The 15,340-nt window shown below is 41.8% G+C and overlaps 1 protein-coding gene across 6 annotated transcripts in view; it reads left to right on the top strand.

The window, feature by feature from the left end:
* unc13c (unc-13 homolog C (C. elegans)) overlaps positions 1-15,340 on the top strand; it is a 582,280-nt gene that overhangs the window by 425,983 nt on the left and 140,957 nt on the right. The window lies entirely within an intron of this gene.

Here is a 15,340-nt window from a genome sequence, read left to right as displayed (position 1 = left end):
ACTAAATGTTTCGAACTTTGCAGATGATATAAAAGTAACTGGGATTTCATGTGTGAGGATGATGTTTTGAGTGGAGTTTGACAGGCTTAATGGTGAATGGGCAAGAACACAGCAGATGGAATAGAATGCAGAAAAATGTGACATAGAAGAAACAAATGTACAGATTGTTTCTTAAATAGTAAGAAGCTGAAAAGTGTAGATGTGTAAAGATGCCTAGGTTTCCTTGTCGATAGTCACTGAAGGTGCAGCAAGCCATGAGGAAGGCTAATGGAATGTTAGCTTTATTGCAAGAGCATTTGAGTACAGGAGGAGTGAAGCCTTGCTTCTAGTAAAGAGGAGCTTGGTTATACTATACCTGGAGCTCTGCAGAGTGTGGTTTTAATGGTCTTATCTCAGGGAAGATATTGCTGTGGAGGGGTCCAATGAAGATTCAGCAAAAGTGTTCCTTGGATGACAGGACTGTGCTATGAAGAGACATTTGCCAAATTGGACCTGCATTCTCTCAGGTATGGAAACATTAGAGGTGATCGCAGTGAATTGTACAAGGAATAGACAGGGTCAGTGCAGATAAAATGTTTTCCCTGGGGTGAAATTGAGAGCAAGAGATACAAAAAGGTCCAGGGGGCAATTTTTTCACACACAAGGTGGTCAGTGTCTGCATTGGGCTGTCTGAAGTAGTGGTGGAGGTGAGTACTACTTTGTCATTTCAGAGGCATGTGGATGGAATAGGTGTGGAGGAATATGGACCAAATACAGGTAAATGGGACTAGATTAATTTTAAAAGATGGGCACCATGGATAAATTGGACCGAAGGACCTTTTTCCATGCTGTAAATCTCTATGACTCTGTAGTTATGAAGTCTAGAACCAGGGGATTGACTTAAATCTGAGATAAGGAGAATTTGTTTTTACTCGGATAGTTGTGAACCTTTGGAATTCTCTGAAACAGAGGGCTGTAGAAGCTCAGGCTATCTATGTGTTTCCGATAGAGATTGATCGATTTCTGATTACCAATAGCTAATAGTGTTATGCAATAGGATAGGTAAAAGACATAAAAATCTACGATCAGCCATGATCGGATTGATTAAAGAGACACACTTGATAGGCTGAATGGTTTCTAATGATGGGAAAAACTAAGGTGTTGAACATCTATTAATTCCAGATAGTTAAAGCTGACCTTAATAAAACAACTGATTATTTGGATAAATCAAATGGTCAATCACAACCTTCCAATGCTGAATCTAAAATATATCAAAGAGCCACTTAAAGCAGAAATGAAGCATCTATATCCCTAACATCGGGAGAGCAGAGTATTGTGAGAAGCTAAGCAGGCTGACTGGCTGTACCGAAAATCAAAAACTGGTTAACAAAGATGATCTTGTGGATTAAAAGTACATTTCACACAAGAAAAACATTGGCATGCATACTTCAGTAAAACTGTAGCTCCTCTTAGGTCAGCTTAATGGAAAGAGAACAGTGGAAAGCTGTGGTGGTATTGTGAAGAGCTTTGTCACTTATTCTAAGAGTTAGGGAATTTCCTGAGATGGTAGTGAGTCATTAAGAGGTGCTCAATGACAGGATAAAGAGGATTCTTAGGGCAGAGGTACTGAATGAGCTCTTTGCTTCAGCCATTCCTTTTGATGCTCGACTAATAGCAGTAAGTGTTACTGTTAACAGTAAACTTGTTCATGTTAAAACAGCTGAGATTTTCCTTAAATAAGGAACCTTAAAATAGATTGAGCTGCAGGCCTGAGTAATATCTACCTCAGAGTCCTTAAACAAATCAGACAGGTGTAACACAATCTCTACGTGTGACTCCTTGATCGTTTACTGCATTTGAAAACTGCTTCCTCAAACTGGGAGGATGCTGACACAGTTCACACTTTAAAAGGTTGATGAATCAAAAATTTGCTTGCAACATCTTGAGAAGTATTATTAGAGATATCCTATATGTCTTCCCATATGATGTTAACATGAACTCCCAAAATAGTTTCCAAAAAGATGGGAGTAAGCTAATATGTACAAATGATGCGGACTTACAGGAAGTGTTAGATAAGGTACCTCACAACAGGTATGATACCTCCAAGGGTAAAATGTCAAGTTAATGATAATTTGCTGAAGTAAAATTGGTTAAATGTTCTTAAAGGAAAATTGATGTCCACTCACAGCACTTCTATCCTGAAAAGTTCATTTTGGGATCACTGTCAATTACTTTTACATTAATGACTGTGCTTCAGTGTTGGGGACATGATGTGCAAATTTGTGAAAGATATAAAGTGATGATTAATAATTGGGACTGTAGTGGATGCAGAGTGTCTGTAAGCTGACCTCAATGTTTAATGGTTCCATTTTAGTAAATAATGTGGTCGAGTCTATTACAGGCTGGCGATTTCCTTTTAACGGAAAGTTGAAGAAATATGATCTGCACATCCCATTGGGGAATGCATCTCAAACTACTGATATTCATTCCATAGCATGTCAGGATAGATTCATCCCCTTTGTTGGCCAGTCCCCAAGTTACATGGGTGAGACTAGACATGTGCCCCCTAGTGGATATTGTCTGTAAATAGTTTCACTTTCAAATAAAGAACCCATTTTGTTTTACCAATCCTTGCGTGTGGTTCACATGGAAAAAAAAGAAGATAATATGGCAGTTGGTTGGTAGCGTGGAATTTGAAGATTTGGCTGAGCAGAGTATGCATTTTAACTGTTTCTTGTTGAGCAGGCGAATAGAGCTGGTATGAAAATGAAACAACTTTCAAGGTTTTGGAATACTGTGTTCAGTTCTGCTCTCCCTGCTATAGGAAGGATGCTGTGAAACTTGAAAGGGTTCAGGGTTCAGGGTTGGAGGGTTTGGGCTATGGGGGAGGCTGAATAGGCTGGGGCTATTTTCCCAGGAGTGCGGAGGCTGAGGGGGTGACCTGATAGAGGTTTATAAAATCATGAGGGACATGGGTATGGTGAATAGCCAAGGTCTTTTCCTCAGGGTAAGGGAGTCCAAAGCTAGCGGTTTAGGCTTAGAGGGGAAAGGTATAAAAGGCATATAAGGGGAAAGCTATTGACCCAAAGGGTTTTACATGTACGGAATGAACTGCCAGAGGAAGTGGGGGAGGTACAGTTACAACATTTAAAAGGCATCTAGATGGGTGCATGAATAGGAAGGGTTAGAGGGATATGGGCCAAATACTGGCAAATGGGACTGGATTAATCCAGGATATCTGGTCGGCATGGGTGAGTTGGATCGAAGGATCTGTTTCCATTCTGTACACTATGACTCACTGAGTGGATGGATTCCACAGCATTGTATGGATACTACACACACTAGACCTGCAATCTGGCAGCAGCTATCGGGTCTCAGTAAGATTGTAAAAATTATTAAAAGTCTAAGGAAGCAGGAAAAGAAATTACAAGCAGATGGTTTGACTTCACAACCTATAGAACTCATTACTGCTGAAGCTAAATACTACAGACTGGGAAGAGGAATATATCCAGTAGCAATTTCTAACAGTTTGATTAATCTGGCAAAAAGTGGTTTGTTCCTTATTTTCTTTCACTTTGGAGTTTCAGTAGCCATCTTCTCCCACTAAAGTAAACTTTGCTGCTGGAGCTTAGAGCTAACACTGGGAAAATCAGAAAGACTTCAACTATTCCACCCTTGTAGTCCAGACCCATGACCACTTAAGGACACTCTGCAACTCAGAGCTCACTTAACTCCTAAAACAGCTGGACGAAACTTGCAAAGCTTTCAAAAATTTCAGATAGCATTGAAAATCAATATAATTAGTCAAAGTTTCACATTTTAAAACTTCTACTGTAACAAGAAATAACGGCATATAACTCAAATATTCATAGCTGAATGATATTGCATATAATGAGAGAAACTGTCAATTTATATAGTTAGTAAACAAAGACACACCTCACGTAGATACAAGTATTTGCATTTTTTTCCTGCACAAATGTGGTATCACATTTAAACTCAGTCTTTTCAACTCAGCCTCCATTTTGTTGGATTTCACCCTCTTCACCTAAATGTTTCAGAGGTTGAGTCACATTCACGTGCAGCTGCATTCCATTCACCATTCTTGTTACCACCAACACGATGTACCTTTACAAATCTTCTTTAACTCAGATCACGACAATCCTGACGTCACAGAACTCCAGTGATTCCTTTCTCTCATCAGTTCAGTTGGTTTGATGGGTTTTGACACCACTTCAGCAGGAGCACAGGGGTGATCCAAACCCCCTGCTCTGTTACGCACACTCAAAGCTCCTCCCAAAAGATCCAGACAGATCTTTGAACCCACTGACTCAGATGTCGGATATATGGAGTTGCAGTCTGGTTCTAGTTGCCATTCTTGGACGGCTGGCTGCAACTGTGAGCTAAATCTGAAGGGGAAAGCTCTTGCAACCAACTAGCCAATCTGGAACCTGATAGCCAGGTAGCAGAGGCAAGCAGAAAGAATTATGAACACTGCCAAGAAGCCAGCTACAGATATAAGGAATGTACCTGTCTGCGGTCGTAACTCAAGCTGAATGTTGTTTAATTCACCTCGTATCAAATGAGTTTTCTCGTTGTGTTTCCAGTAGAACAGTATATTTTTCACTGCCATCTATTATGTGGTGATACATTTCCCATTTTGCCATGTAACACTTTCAATGTTATGTTCTCTGGTGTGCTATGAGCAATGCCAAGGGAGCAATATTAAAACAGTGTTACTTTATGTTTGTTACATTACACTTTCATGTCCAAGTTTGTTATTAGCTCACACTTCAGCATCATCATTCTATCAACAGCAGCAAATCAGAACTTAAAAACTGAAGAAACTGCGAATGTTGTATATCAGAAACAAAAACAGAAATTGCTGGAAAATGTCAACAGGTCTGGCAGGGTCTGTGAAGGGAAATCAGAGTTAATGTGTTAGGTCTGGTGATCCGTCCTCAAAATGTTCTGAGCTGAGCTTTTCCAGCAATTTTTATTTTTGTTATATTTCAGAACTTATTTCTTGGGGATATCAAAGGAACAAATGAAAATGAGCAAGAAATAAAATTGACTGATAAGATCCAATTTCCTGATCAAAATAATTGTCACGGTTGGTTTGCTTAGTTGCTAAAGATGCTGCCTGACCTTTCCCAGCACAACGTTCTTGACTTAGTTGATAAAGCGTAGAGCTGTAAAACACACAGCAGGTCAAGCAGCATCAGAGGAGCAGGGGAGTCGGGGTTTCAGATCAGGACTTTTCCCCAGTCCTGAGCGTTGACTCTCCTGCTCCTCTGATGCTGCTTGACCTGCTATGCTTTTTCCCAGCTCCTCTCTTTATCAACTCTGACTTTCCAGCATCTGCACACCGCACTATCTCCTGCTTTGCTTTGTCAACTACTTGCAAGTAAAAACACTGGAAAAGTTGGTAACATAACTGTAACGTAATATTTTGCAACAGTATATTTGCACAGATCTATAAGTATCTTTATGAGTACCCTCATTAACAATTTTCTCAAAGATAAAAATCTCTTATATTATATTTTTCTGTGCAGCCATTCCTGCAGCACCTACATTGCCTCCAGCTCATTGTATACAGTGAGAAACTTCTCCAGCACACATCTGTATGATTTTCATTTGTGCATCTAACCTAAGGTATCTTTTCCCCAAGCTATGACATCAAAGTCGGGCTTTTTGCCACATGGTTTATCAATATGTTTGAGCATGCATTTTAGAACTTTATTTGTGGATAACTTCAGAACTTTAGATTTTGCTTTTCTCATACTTTAGATCAAGAGATGGCGTGCGCGATTTGACTCACAGTTTCAGGCAGAATGTTTTCAGAAATCAAATACAAATTAGTTCACTGAAGATATAATTCTAACTCACTGTAGGCAAAATATCTGGAAACCTATAGGTTTTCTATAAAATCGACAGAACTTCATTCCATCACACACTTCCTGTGACATAACTGAGGCACTATATAGTATGTGTTACTCCTGGATTCATTTAAGCTAGATATTCAGAGAACTGTGACATGTCACATTTAAAAGGTTAGAAAAATATCCATTTTCCTGCAGGAAAGCAGATTGTTAGTCCTCAGTGAGGAATGCTAAAGACTTTTGACAACATCCAGTCAGTGTGAATAATCATGGTCAGCATTTTTTTTAAAAAAGGGCAAGATTCAAACTGTTAAAGAAATAGAGCTGGCATTTGCATTTTCCTGCATCTGAGAATGTACTTTTGCAACTAATGTGACAGTTCTAGTGAAAAAGCATTCTGTGTAAAATGGTTATTCCAATTTCTAATTACCTCTGTGTTATAAATTCCAGGAATGCTCGGTTTAAGTTTGCATTTGTGGGTTGGAACTTGCTCTTATTTTTCTGGAAATACTGCCTGTTCGGTCTGTGTCAATCAAAACAAGACTCTCCCTCTTTAATTTGCCACCAAAATCCTCCTTTTCTGTGTGGTCAATGTATATCATTATAATTAGATTGGCTGGCTGTGCATAGGTATAGTGTAACCTGCTGTGTGTAAACTGTGTCCATTTGTTGTACTCTTTTCCTCATCTTAATGATGTTAAAATGAGAAGCACATCTGGTAAATTAATTTTACTTTGTATGAAAGCCTATAAACAATGTAAACTATTACATTTTGGAATGTATCTGTGATAAATGAGTTAAATAACAACAGGTTATTTCTTCATTTGATTTAGCAACCATATATTTGTTTGGTGTTCCAGATACATAATCTTTTCTATAATCAATCTCTCACCCTCTCTCAAAATATTATTCCAATACAGTAGAATAATTTGATCTGAAACCTAGATGTGTAGGTTTACCCTTAAGTGAAGAAAAAGCCATGGACTCCCCTGCACAATAAATAAACCTACCCAGCAATGAAATATCTTGTACGTGTCCTCTAATCCACTTTACTAAACTCGAAGCAATTCTAACAAGTAAAACACTGGCAATAATGAAAAATGACATTGAGATGTTGAGGTTATCAGTCCAATTCAAGGTACATGGAGGGTAATAGATAGGTGATGTGCTAGATGCGTATGTTTGATGGTAAAAATCTCTTGCCTTCCCAATTTACATCTTTCCTGTCTTACAATCTAACTCTTCTGCTTGCTCTAGATTTTCATTTATCGACTTGCTCACTTCAGATCATTCCGCAGATAGCACAGCCTTATTCTTTTGCTGCCCAACATGTCCAGCCCCTCCTTACTCCAAACAGTTCTCAGCTCACTTCAAACTCTTGCTTAATCATCTCGTCTCCCTCAAGTCTTTCCAGATCATCCATCGAGCTGAGGAGACCTTGGGCCTCTAATTCTGAAAGGAAAGAGGGACCTCAGAGAGTGGGAAGTGAAAGAGAAGAATGAATGAGAGCAGGGAATAAGGGAAGTGTGAAGCAGAATGAGAAGTGAAGCCTTGAGAAGCAAAGAGAATGAGTAATGAAAGTGTTTGTTTTATATCTGTGCATATGCAGCTTTTCTCCCTGGTGGGGAATAGTGGGAAAATGAGCGAAGAATAAATGAGTTGAATCATAAATGAGTTGAATATCAATCTGTTGAGCTATGTCATGCACCTTCCTTCCATGATCAAAAAGTCTTGAAGTGAGAGTTGAGTTCAGAACTTCAGTTTCAAAGGCAGGGACACTACCCGACTGTGCCACCATGCCTCCAGTGGAAGTATATGACATATAGGTAACTAAAGGAAGGGAACAGAAGGTAAAAGAGGGGGACTGGATGAGGTCCAGAACTGAGATAGTCAACAACCCAAAGTGATAGAACTAGAGAAGGAGAAAAGTGAGTGGACAAAGGAGAGGAGAACTTGGATTCCCTACAGTGTGAAAACAGGCTGTTCGGCCCAACAAGTCCACACTGACCCTCTGAAGAGTAACCCAGCCAGAACCATTCCCCTACTCCATGTTCACCCCTGACTAATGCATCTAACCTACACATCCCTGAACACTATGGGCAATTTAGCATGGCCAGTTCTCCTAACCTGCACATCTTTGGATTGCGGGAGGAAACCGGAGCACCCGGAGGAAACCCTTGCAGAGACGGGGAAAATGTGCAAACTCCGCACAGACAGTCCTCCAAGGTTGGAATCGAACTCAGGTCCCTGGTGCTGTGAGGCAGCAGTGCTAACCACTGAGCCACCGTGTTGTCCCACAGAGTAGGAAAGTGACAAAGGAGTGGATGCTGGGACAGGAATGCTGCTGTACTTGTCTATACCAAAGTAGGATCAGGCTAGCAGCTGGTAAGAAGATTCAAGAGATCATTCAGGCATGAAATATTGCTTTGTGGGTCCAGGACAAGCAGAATTGTTCCTTGAAGCTCCATTCAGAAAGTGGACTCTGCATCAGCAAACGTCCCTCCGCAAGAAACCTTCCTGCTGCCACACACCTGGATTCCAGCCTGAGTGCCCTTGCCCTTGCACAGTGGCTTAGTGGTTAGCACTGCTGCCTCACAGCACCAGGGACCCGGGTTCAATTCCCACCTCTGGCAACTGTTTGTGTGGAGTTTGCACATTCTCCCCGTGCGTGCGTGGGTTCCTCTGGGTGCTCCGGTTTCCTCCAATAGTCCAAAGATGTGCAGGTTAGATGAATTGGCCATGCTAAATTGCCCATAAGTGTTAGATGTAGGGGAATGGGTCTGGGTGGGTTGCTCTTAGGAGGGTCGGTGTGGACTTGTTGGGCCGAAGGGCCTGTTTCCACACTGTAAGGAATCTAATCTAATCTAAACCCAGGTGGGAGAGCAATCACTCTTCCTGAACAGTTTACCACTCGGGACTCGCTCTGAATTAAAAGCCTCCTTCTTTGAGTTCTCTTTGGTTAATTTCAGATCTAAGGGTATCATTTTTGTCAAATGAAATATTACAATGTAGAGTCAAAACTGACACCAGCAAGGTAGCGAACATTAATCCACATTATGGGAAGATAGCTGCCAGGGAGAGGAGAATCTTGCTGTGTGGGAGGCTAATGTGTTATTGTCTCTGCTACAGAATGTGTAGCACGTTTGTTGTTATTACCAGATCATGTCACATGGTAAACAAATATCAAATACAAAGCTGCCTTCAAGCAGAGAGCCTGCAAATTCTGCTTCTTGGCATAAAAGGGAATCTGAGAATATTTTGTGGGGAACATCCAGAGTAAAGGAGAGAAGTGGAGTTGGTTAGATATTAGAGGTGAGGTGAGATGAGAGTGACTGCCCTTGACATTAACGCTGCATTTCACAGCGTTTAGCATCAAGGCACTGTAATAAAACTGGAATCAATGCGAATTGAGAAAACCGTCCATAGGTTGGAGTCATATCCAGCACAAAGGAAGATGCTTGTGCTTTTTGGAGGTCAGCCATCTCCACCCCAGGACATTACTAAGGAAAAGCACAGCAGGTATTGCAGTGTCTATGGAAGGAAATCAGAGTTAACGTTTCAGGTTGAGTGACGTTTCCTCGGAAGGTTCTGAGTGAGTTCTGAGGAAGGGCCACTCAACCGAAAACATTAAATCTGATTTCTCTCCACAGATACTGCCAGATCTGCTGAGCTCTTCCAGAAATTTCTGATTTATAACATCCACATTCTTTCGGATTTTATATTACTACAGGAGTTTCTCAAGGTAGATACCTAGGCCGAACCATCTTCGTTCACTTCATCAATGATTTTTTTTGTCCAACATAAGATCTGAAGTGAGGATGTTCACAGATGGTTTCACAATGTTCAGCGCCATTTGCAACTCCTCAGGTATTGAAACAGTCCACATCCAAAAGCAGCAGAACTGGAAATTGTGCAGGTTTGGGCTGACAAGTGATATTCAACCCACAGTAGTGTCAGGAATGACCATCTCTAACAAAATAAATTCTGATCATCACCCCTTGACATTCAGTGGTGTTACTGTGGCTGAATCCCCAAATATCAATGTCCTTCACAATACCATTGACCAGAAACTGACTGAACCTGCCATATAAATACTGTGGCTACAAGGGCAGATCACAGGCTTAGAATTCACCTCTGAAATGCCCAAAGTCAGACCACCATCTACCAGGCACAAGTGAAGAGTGTAGTATAATACTCTCCATTTGCCTGGATGGCTGCAGCTCCAACAACACTCAAGGAGCTTGGCACTATCCAATTCAAAGTGGCCCAGTGGTTGGCTCCACATCCACAAGTCTCCACCTCCTTCAGCACCAAAGCTCAATGGCAGCAGTATGTGATATCTACAAGGTCCACTGCAGAAACTCACCAAGACACCTTCACATAGCACCACCTTGCAAACCCATAACCACTGCCATGTCGGAGGACAAGGGCAGCATTTGCTGTATATGGGAACACCACTGCCTACAAGTTCCCCTCCAAGACACTCACCATCCTGACCTGAAAATATATAGCCATTCCTTCACTGTCGCTGGGTCAAAATCCTGGAATTCCCTCCCTAAGGGCATTATGGGTCAACCCACAGCAAATGAACTGCAGCAGCCCTTAAACCGCTCACCGTTCCCTTCTCGAGGGCAGCTAGGCTAACCAGCCAGTGATGCCCATTTTCTGTGACTGAATGAAGCAAAAGCTTCCTCAGACTCTGGTGATGTCAGAGGTGACTTGCAAATGTGATACCCTTATTCAATAATGGACATTAAAGAGAAGTGCAGGACCTATAGGCTGGGCAGTTTAACTTCAATGGGAGGGAAGCTTCCAGAAGCAATACAGGGAAAAACCTCATATTCCACTAACACATTTGAGTTAATCAAGGAAAGTCGACATCTGTTTAGAGCTGTGGACACATCTTGTCTGACTAACTTGCAAGAGCTTTTTAGAAAGGTCACAGAGAGGGTTGATGAGGGGAACGTTGATGTCACGTATGTGGACTTTGCAAAGGCATCTGATACGCTCTCACACAACAGACATCTGAGTAAAAAGGTATAGATGGTGGATTAAAAGGGACAGTAATGACATTGTTAAGATATTGACCAAACAGTAAGATAGAGAGTTTGGAATGCTGTCTCGGGTGGCGGGGTCAGTGCAGTATTTCCTGGCGTTTCTAGATATTAATCAATGACTTGGACCTTGATGGACAGGGGTCAGTTTGTGAAGGTTATGGGGCTCGGAAGCATTGTGAACTGTGAGGAGGCAGATAAGTAGCAGGTGAAATCAATGCACCATAGTATTAGGGGTTAATTAGGGAGGAAGAGAACAGAGACAACATACAATAAAGGTACAGTTCTAACAGGGATGCAGGAGCAGAGGGACCTGGGAAAATTGCTGGGATAGGCTAACAGAGCACTTAATAAAGCGCACAGTATTCTCGACTTTATTAATAGTTGCATTAATTACAAGAGCAAGGAGCTAATTTTAATTGTTAATAAAACATTCTTTCTGTCTCATCTTGTGTATTGTGTCCAGTATTGGTTGCCAAAATTTTGGGATGTAGTGAAAGTACTGGAGAGAGTAAAATGCAGTAAATGATCTCAGGAATAGGTTCAGGGATAAGGAACTTCAGTTTTGCAGATGCATCGAAGATGCTGGGACTATTTTCCTGTGTGAAGAGAAGGTTCAGACGAGGTTTGATAGAATGCTGAAAATCCGGAGGTGTCTAGGCAGAATGAAACTGGCCCACAGGTAGTAGCAAGGACGCCCGACAAGCGTTCGTTAAATGACCATCGGTCACTTGCAGATTAGCTACTGATTGACTTCTACTGATTGTTCCTGTAATTGTGGAAATGTTTGATCATTTCTAGAGTTCCATACAATTTTGCAATCAACAGGGAGTTATGTGGCACCAACTGATGGGATTATACCCTGACTTCAAGGATTCTGAAAAAACTAGTTGCTCTCAGACATGAGTACAGTCTTGTTGCCTTAGAAACTGAGTAAAGGGGACACTGATGAGGGAGGAGGCCTCAAAGCAAGTTCCTGCCCTGGATGTTCAGGGAACGATGCTCCTAACTGAACAGATATCTGATCAGTCAGGGTGTCCTTACTGAGATTCCTCACAGCAGGGTGAGATATATCTTGCCAGTGGCTATGGGGGTGATAATGGTGAGGAACCTCAGCTTCCTTGCAGGCTGAAGCTGGAGAAATATGCAACATCTCTCAATACCTTGGTGGTGCTTAGAGATTATATCAAATGTTCTTCCCAATGGTAGCTGAACAGCTCTTGCTAATCAAACGCTTGGTGCTGGGAGGGCTGCAGGCAAATAGTAGTCCAGTCGCAAGCATTGGAAATATGACAGAAGAAACTTGTCTTGGCAGTGATAAATGTCAAGTCATGAGCATATCATGTGCTTCACTGTAGCTAGAGTTATTTTTGCATAATGCAATAGCGGATACTTGATGCAATTGTGCACGTGTAACACCTTTTTGAACTCATTTATGTGATTTGTAGCAAATGACCTTTCTCAGCTGCTTCTTCCATATACCTTTGCTGTTTGCATAAAATTATTCCGCCTGTATTACTTAGTTTTATGCTCAAGTTCAAAATAATAACCTATTGTTCTAACTTGTCACTGTCAATCACGTGTCTCTTGAGCAATAAGAATCAAAATAATCTTTCTTTTGCTGAACAGACCAATTGTGATCCTTGATGTAACAAATTGGCAAACCTGACAAGAGATTAAGTAGTCACGTAAATATCCAATATATGTAAAAATATAACACTTGCTGACTTCTAAAAGACCCAGGCAACATCAGTGACAGTATTGCGGCCAGTGTGGAACAGCACACTTTAGAAAGAGCATGATATACTTCGAGGGGGTTTAGAAGAAACTTCCGAGAATGCCTCTAGATTGAGGGGTTACAGTTCTGTGGATGGAATGGACAATCGGGTCCACAGGTCCATCGATAGAAGTGGAAACTGCCAGCTGCTGACCAATGTCCAGTATGTTGATGGGAATTCAATTCAGAAAAATGTTTCCTTTTACTAAGGAGCTACCCAGTCATGTAACTGGTAAAGACATAGTTGGAATATCAGATACCTACTTGAGGGAAAACAAACTTACCTGGGACATGTATTGCAGCATTTGCACTGGTGCAGCAGCTTCCGTAATGGGGAAGGTTAAAGGATTTGTCAGAAAAGTGAAAGAACAAAATCCTGACATTCAGATCACCCATTGCATCTTCCACTGTGACATTCCTGTGGCCAAAACAGTGTCACTGATGTTAGCTACAGTATTCATGCAAGTCACGAATTGCATGAAATCCGGGCGGTTGAAGTCAAATTTGTTTACTATTCTGTGTGCAGAGATGGGAGCCAAGCATCAGAGTTTACTGTTCCACACTGAGGTGTGATGGTTACCCCAGGGGATAATATCTCTCCCTGTGCTTATGAACTGCCACAAAGAGAGTTACTGTCTGATGATTACTGGGGTGACAGAATAGTTCAGTGGTTAGCACTGCTGCCTCACAGCGCCAGGGACCCGGGTTTGATTCCAACCTCAAGTGAGTGTCTGAATGGGATTTACATATTCTCCTTGTGTCTGCAAGGTTTTCCTGCCACAATCCAAAGTTGTGCAGGTTAGGTGGATTGGCCATTCTAAATTGCCCATTATGTTCAGGGATGAAGATTAGCCATGAGATATGCAGGCTTACAGGGATAGGGTAAAAGGCTGGATGCGATGCTCTGTGGAAAGTTGATGTGGAATCGATGGGCAGAATGGCCTGCATCCACACTGTAGGGATTGTATGATCAGGCAGGAAAGACTGGCTGATATGAAGACAAACATTCCTCTGCAACATGTGGTTAGCAATTTGGAGTGTACTGCTTGATAGGAGGGTGGATGAAGCTTATTGGAAAAGATTCTCAGGGACAAGATCTATACGCACTTAAAGCAAACTGGTTTATTAGTGTTAGACAGCATAGTTTTCTGTGGGGGAGGTTGTGCCTCACTAACTTGATCCAGTTTTTTGAGGAAGTGGAGAAGATGAATGATGAGGGAGAAGTTGTTGGCGTTACATGGACTTCAATAAAGCCTTTGGCAAGGTCCCTCATGGCAGACTGGTACAAAAAGTGAATTCACATGGAATCGGGTGAGCTGACAAGGTGGATACAGAACTGGCTTAGTCATAGGAGACAGGGGTATTGGTGGGAGGATGCTTTAAGGAATGGAGGGCTGTGACTAGTGATGTTCCACAGAGATCAGTGCTGGGACCTCTGCTGTTCGTGATCTACATAAATGATTTGGAGAAAAACATAGCTGGTCTAATTAGTAAGTTTGCGGGCGATCCAAAGTTTGGTAGATTGCGGACAGTGAGGAGGATTGTCAGAGGATACAGCAGGATATAGATCAGTTCAAGGCATGGGCAGAAAAATAGCAAATGGTGTTTAATTCAGACAAATGTGAAGTTATCCATTTTGGAAGGTCAAGTATAGGTGAAAATTATACAGAGAATGGCAAAACCCTTTGGAGTATTGATATGCAGAGGGATCTGGGTGTGCACATTCACAGGTCACTGAAGGCGACTCTGCAGGTAGATAAGGTAGTGAAAAAGGCCTATGGCACGCTTGCCTTCAATGGAACGTGGATTGAGTATAAGCATAGACAAGTTATGCAGCAGCTTTATAGAACTTTAGTCAGGCCACACTTGGAATTCTGCGTGCAGTTCTGGTCACCACACTACCATAAGGATGTGGATGCTTTGGAGAGGGTACAGTAAAAGTTTACCAGCATGTTGCCTGGTATGGGGGATTTTAGCCATGAGAAAAGGTTGGGCAGACTGTAAGTAATCTAAGTAATCTAATCTAAAAAAGACTGGGTTTGTTTTCACTGGAACACAGGAGGTTGAGGGATGATCTGATAGAAGTTTATAGGATTGTGAATGGCATGGACTGAGTGGAAAATATGAGACATTTCCCAGGGTGGAGGGGTCAATTACTAGGAGACATGTATTCAAGGGGCGAGGGGGAAGAGGATGTTTTAAAAGAAATATGTGAGGCAAGGTTTTCACACCAAGGGTGGTGGGTGCCTGGAATGTGTTGCCAGTGGAGGCGGTGGAAGCAGACACATTAACAGTATTCAAAAAGACACATGCACTAGTGTATGAATAGGAAAGGAATAGAGGGATACGGATTCTGTCAGTAAAGGCAGTTTTAGTATGGAGGGCAAAATGTGGTGGTGCAGGCTGGGAGGGCTGAAGGGCCTGTTTCTGTGCTGTATTGTTCTTAGTTTTTAGTAGACATTCCAACCCTACCTGGGACATCACTGAAGTTTCAGAGTCTGCCGAACAGCCTCCTGCTCCCACATACAAAATACAAAAGTCATCCAAAGTCAAATCTGTGACCTTTTCCCAACTTCTTCAGCCATAGACTGCTGGTGAGTAAAAATGTTATTGCATTAACCAACAGAGACACATGCTCCAGTGAACTAATA

The sequence above is a fragment of the Chiloscyllium plagiosum genome, unplaced genomic scaffold, assembly GCF_037043375.1.
Source record: "Chiloscyllium plagiosum isolate Xiang-an unplaced genomic scaffold, Cpla_swu_hap1 HiC_scaffold_39, whole genome shotgun sequence".
NCBI lineage: Eukaryota > Metazoa > Chordata > Chondrichthyes > Orectolobiformes > Hemiscylliidae > Chiloscyllium > Chiloscyllium plagiosum.
Note: the sequence above shows the minus strand (reverse complement) of the source record. Positions and strands in the feature narration are given on the sequence as shown.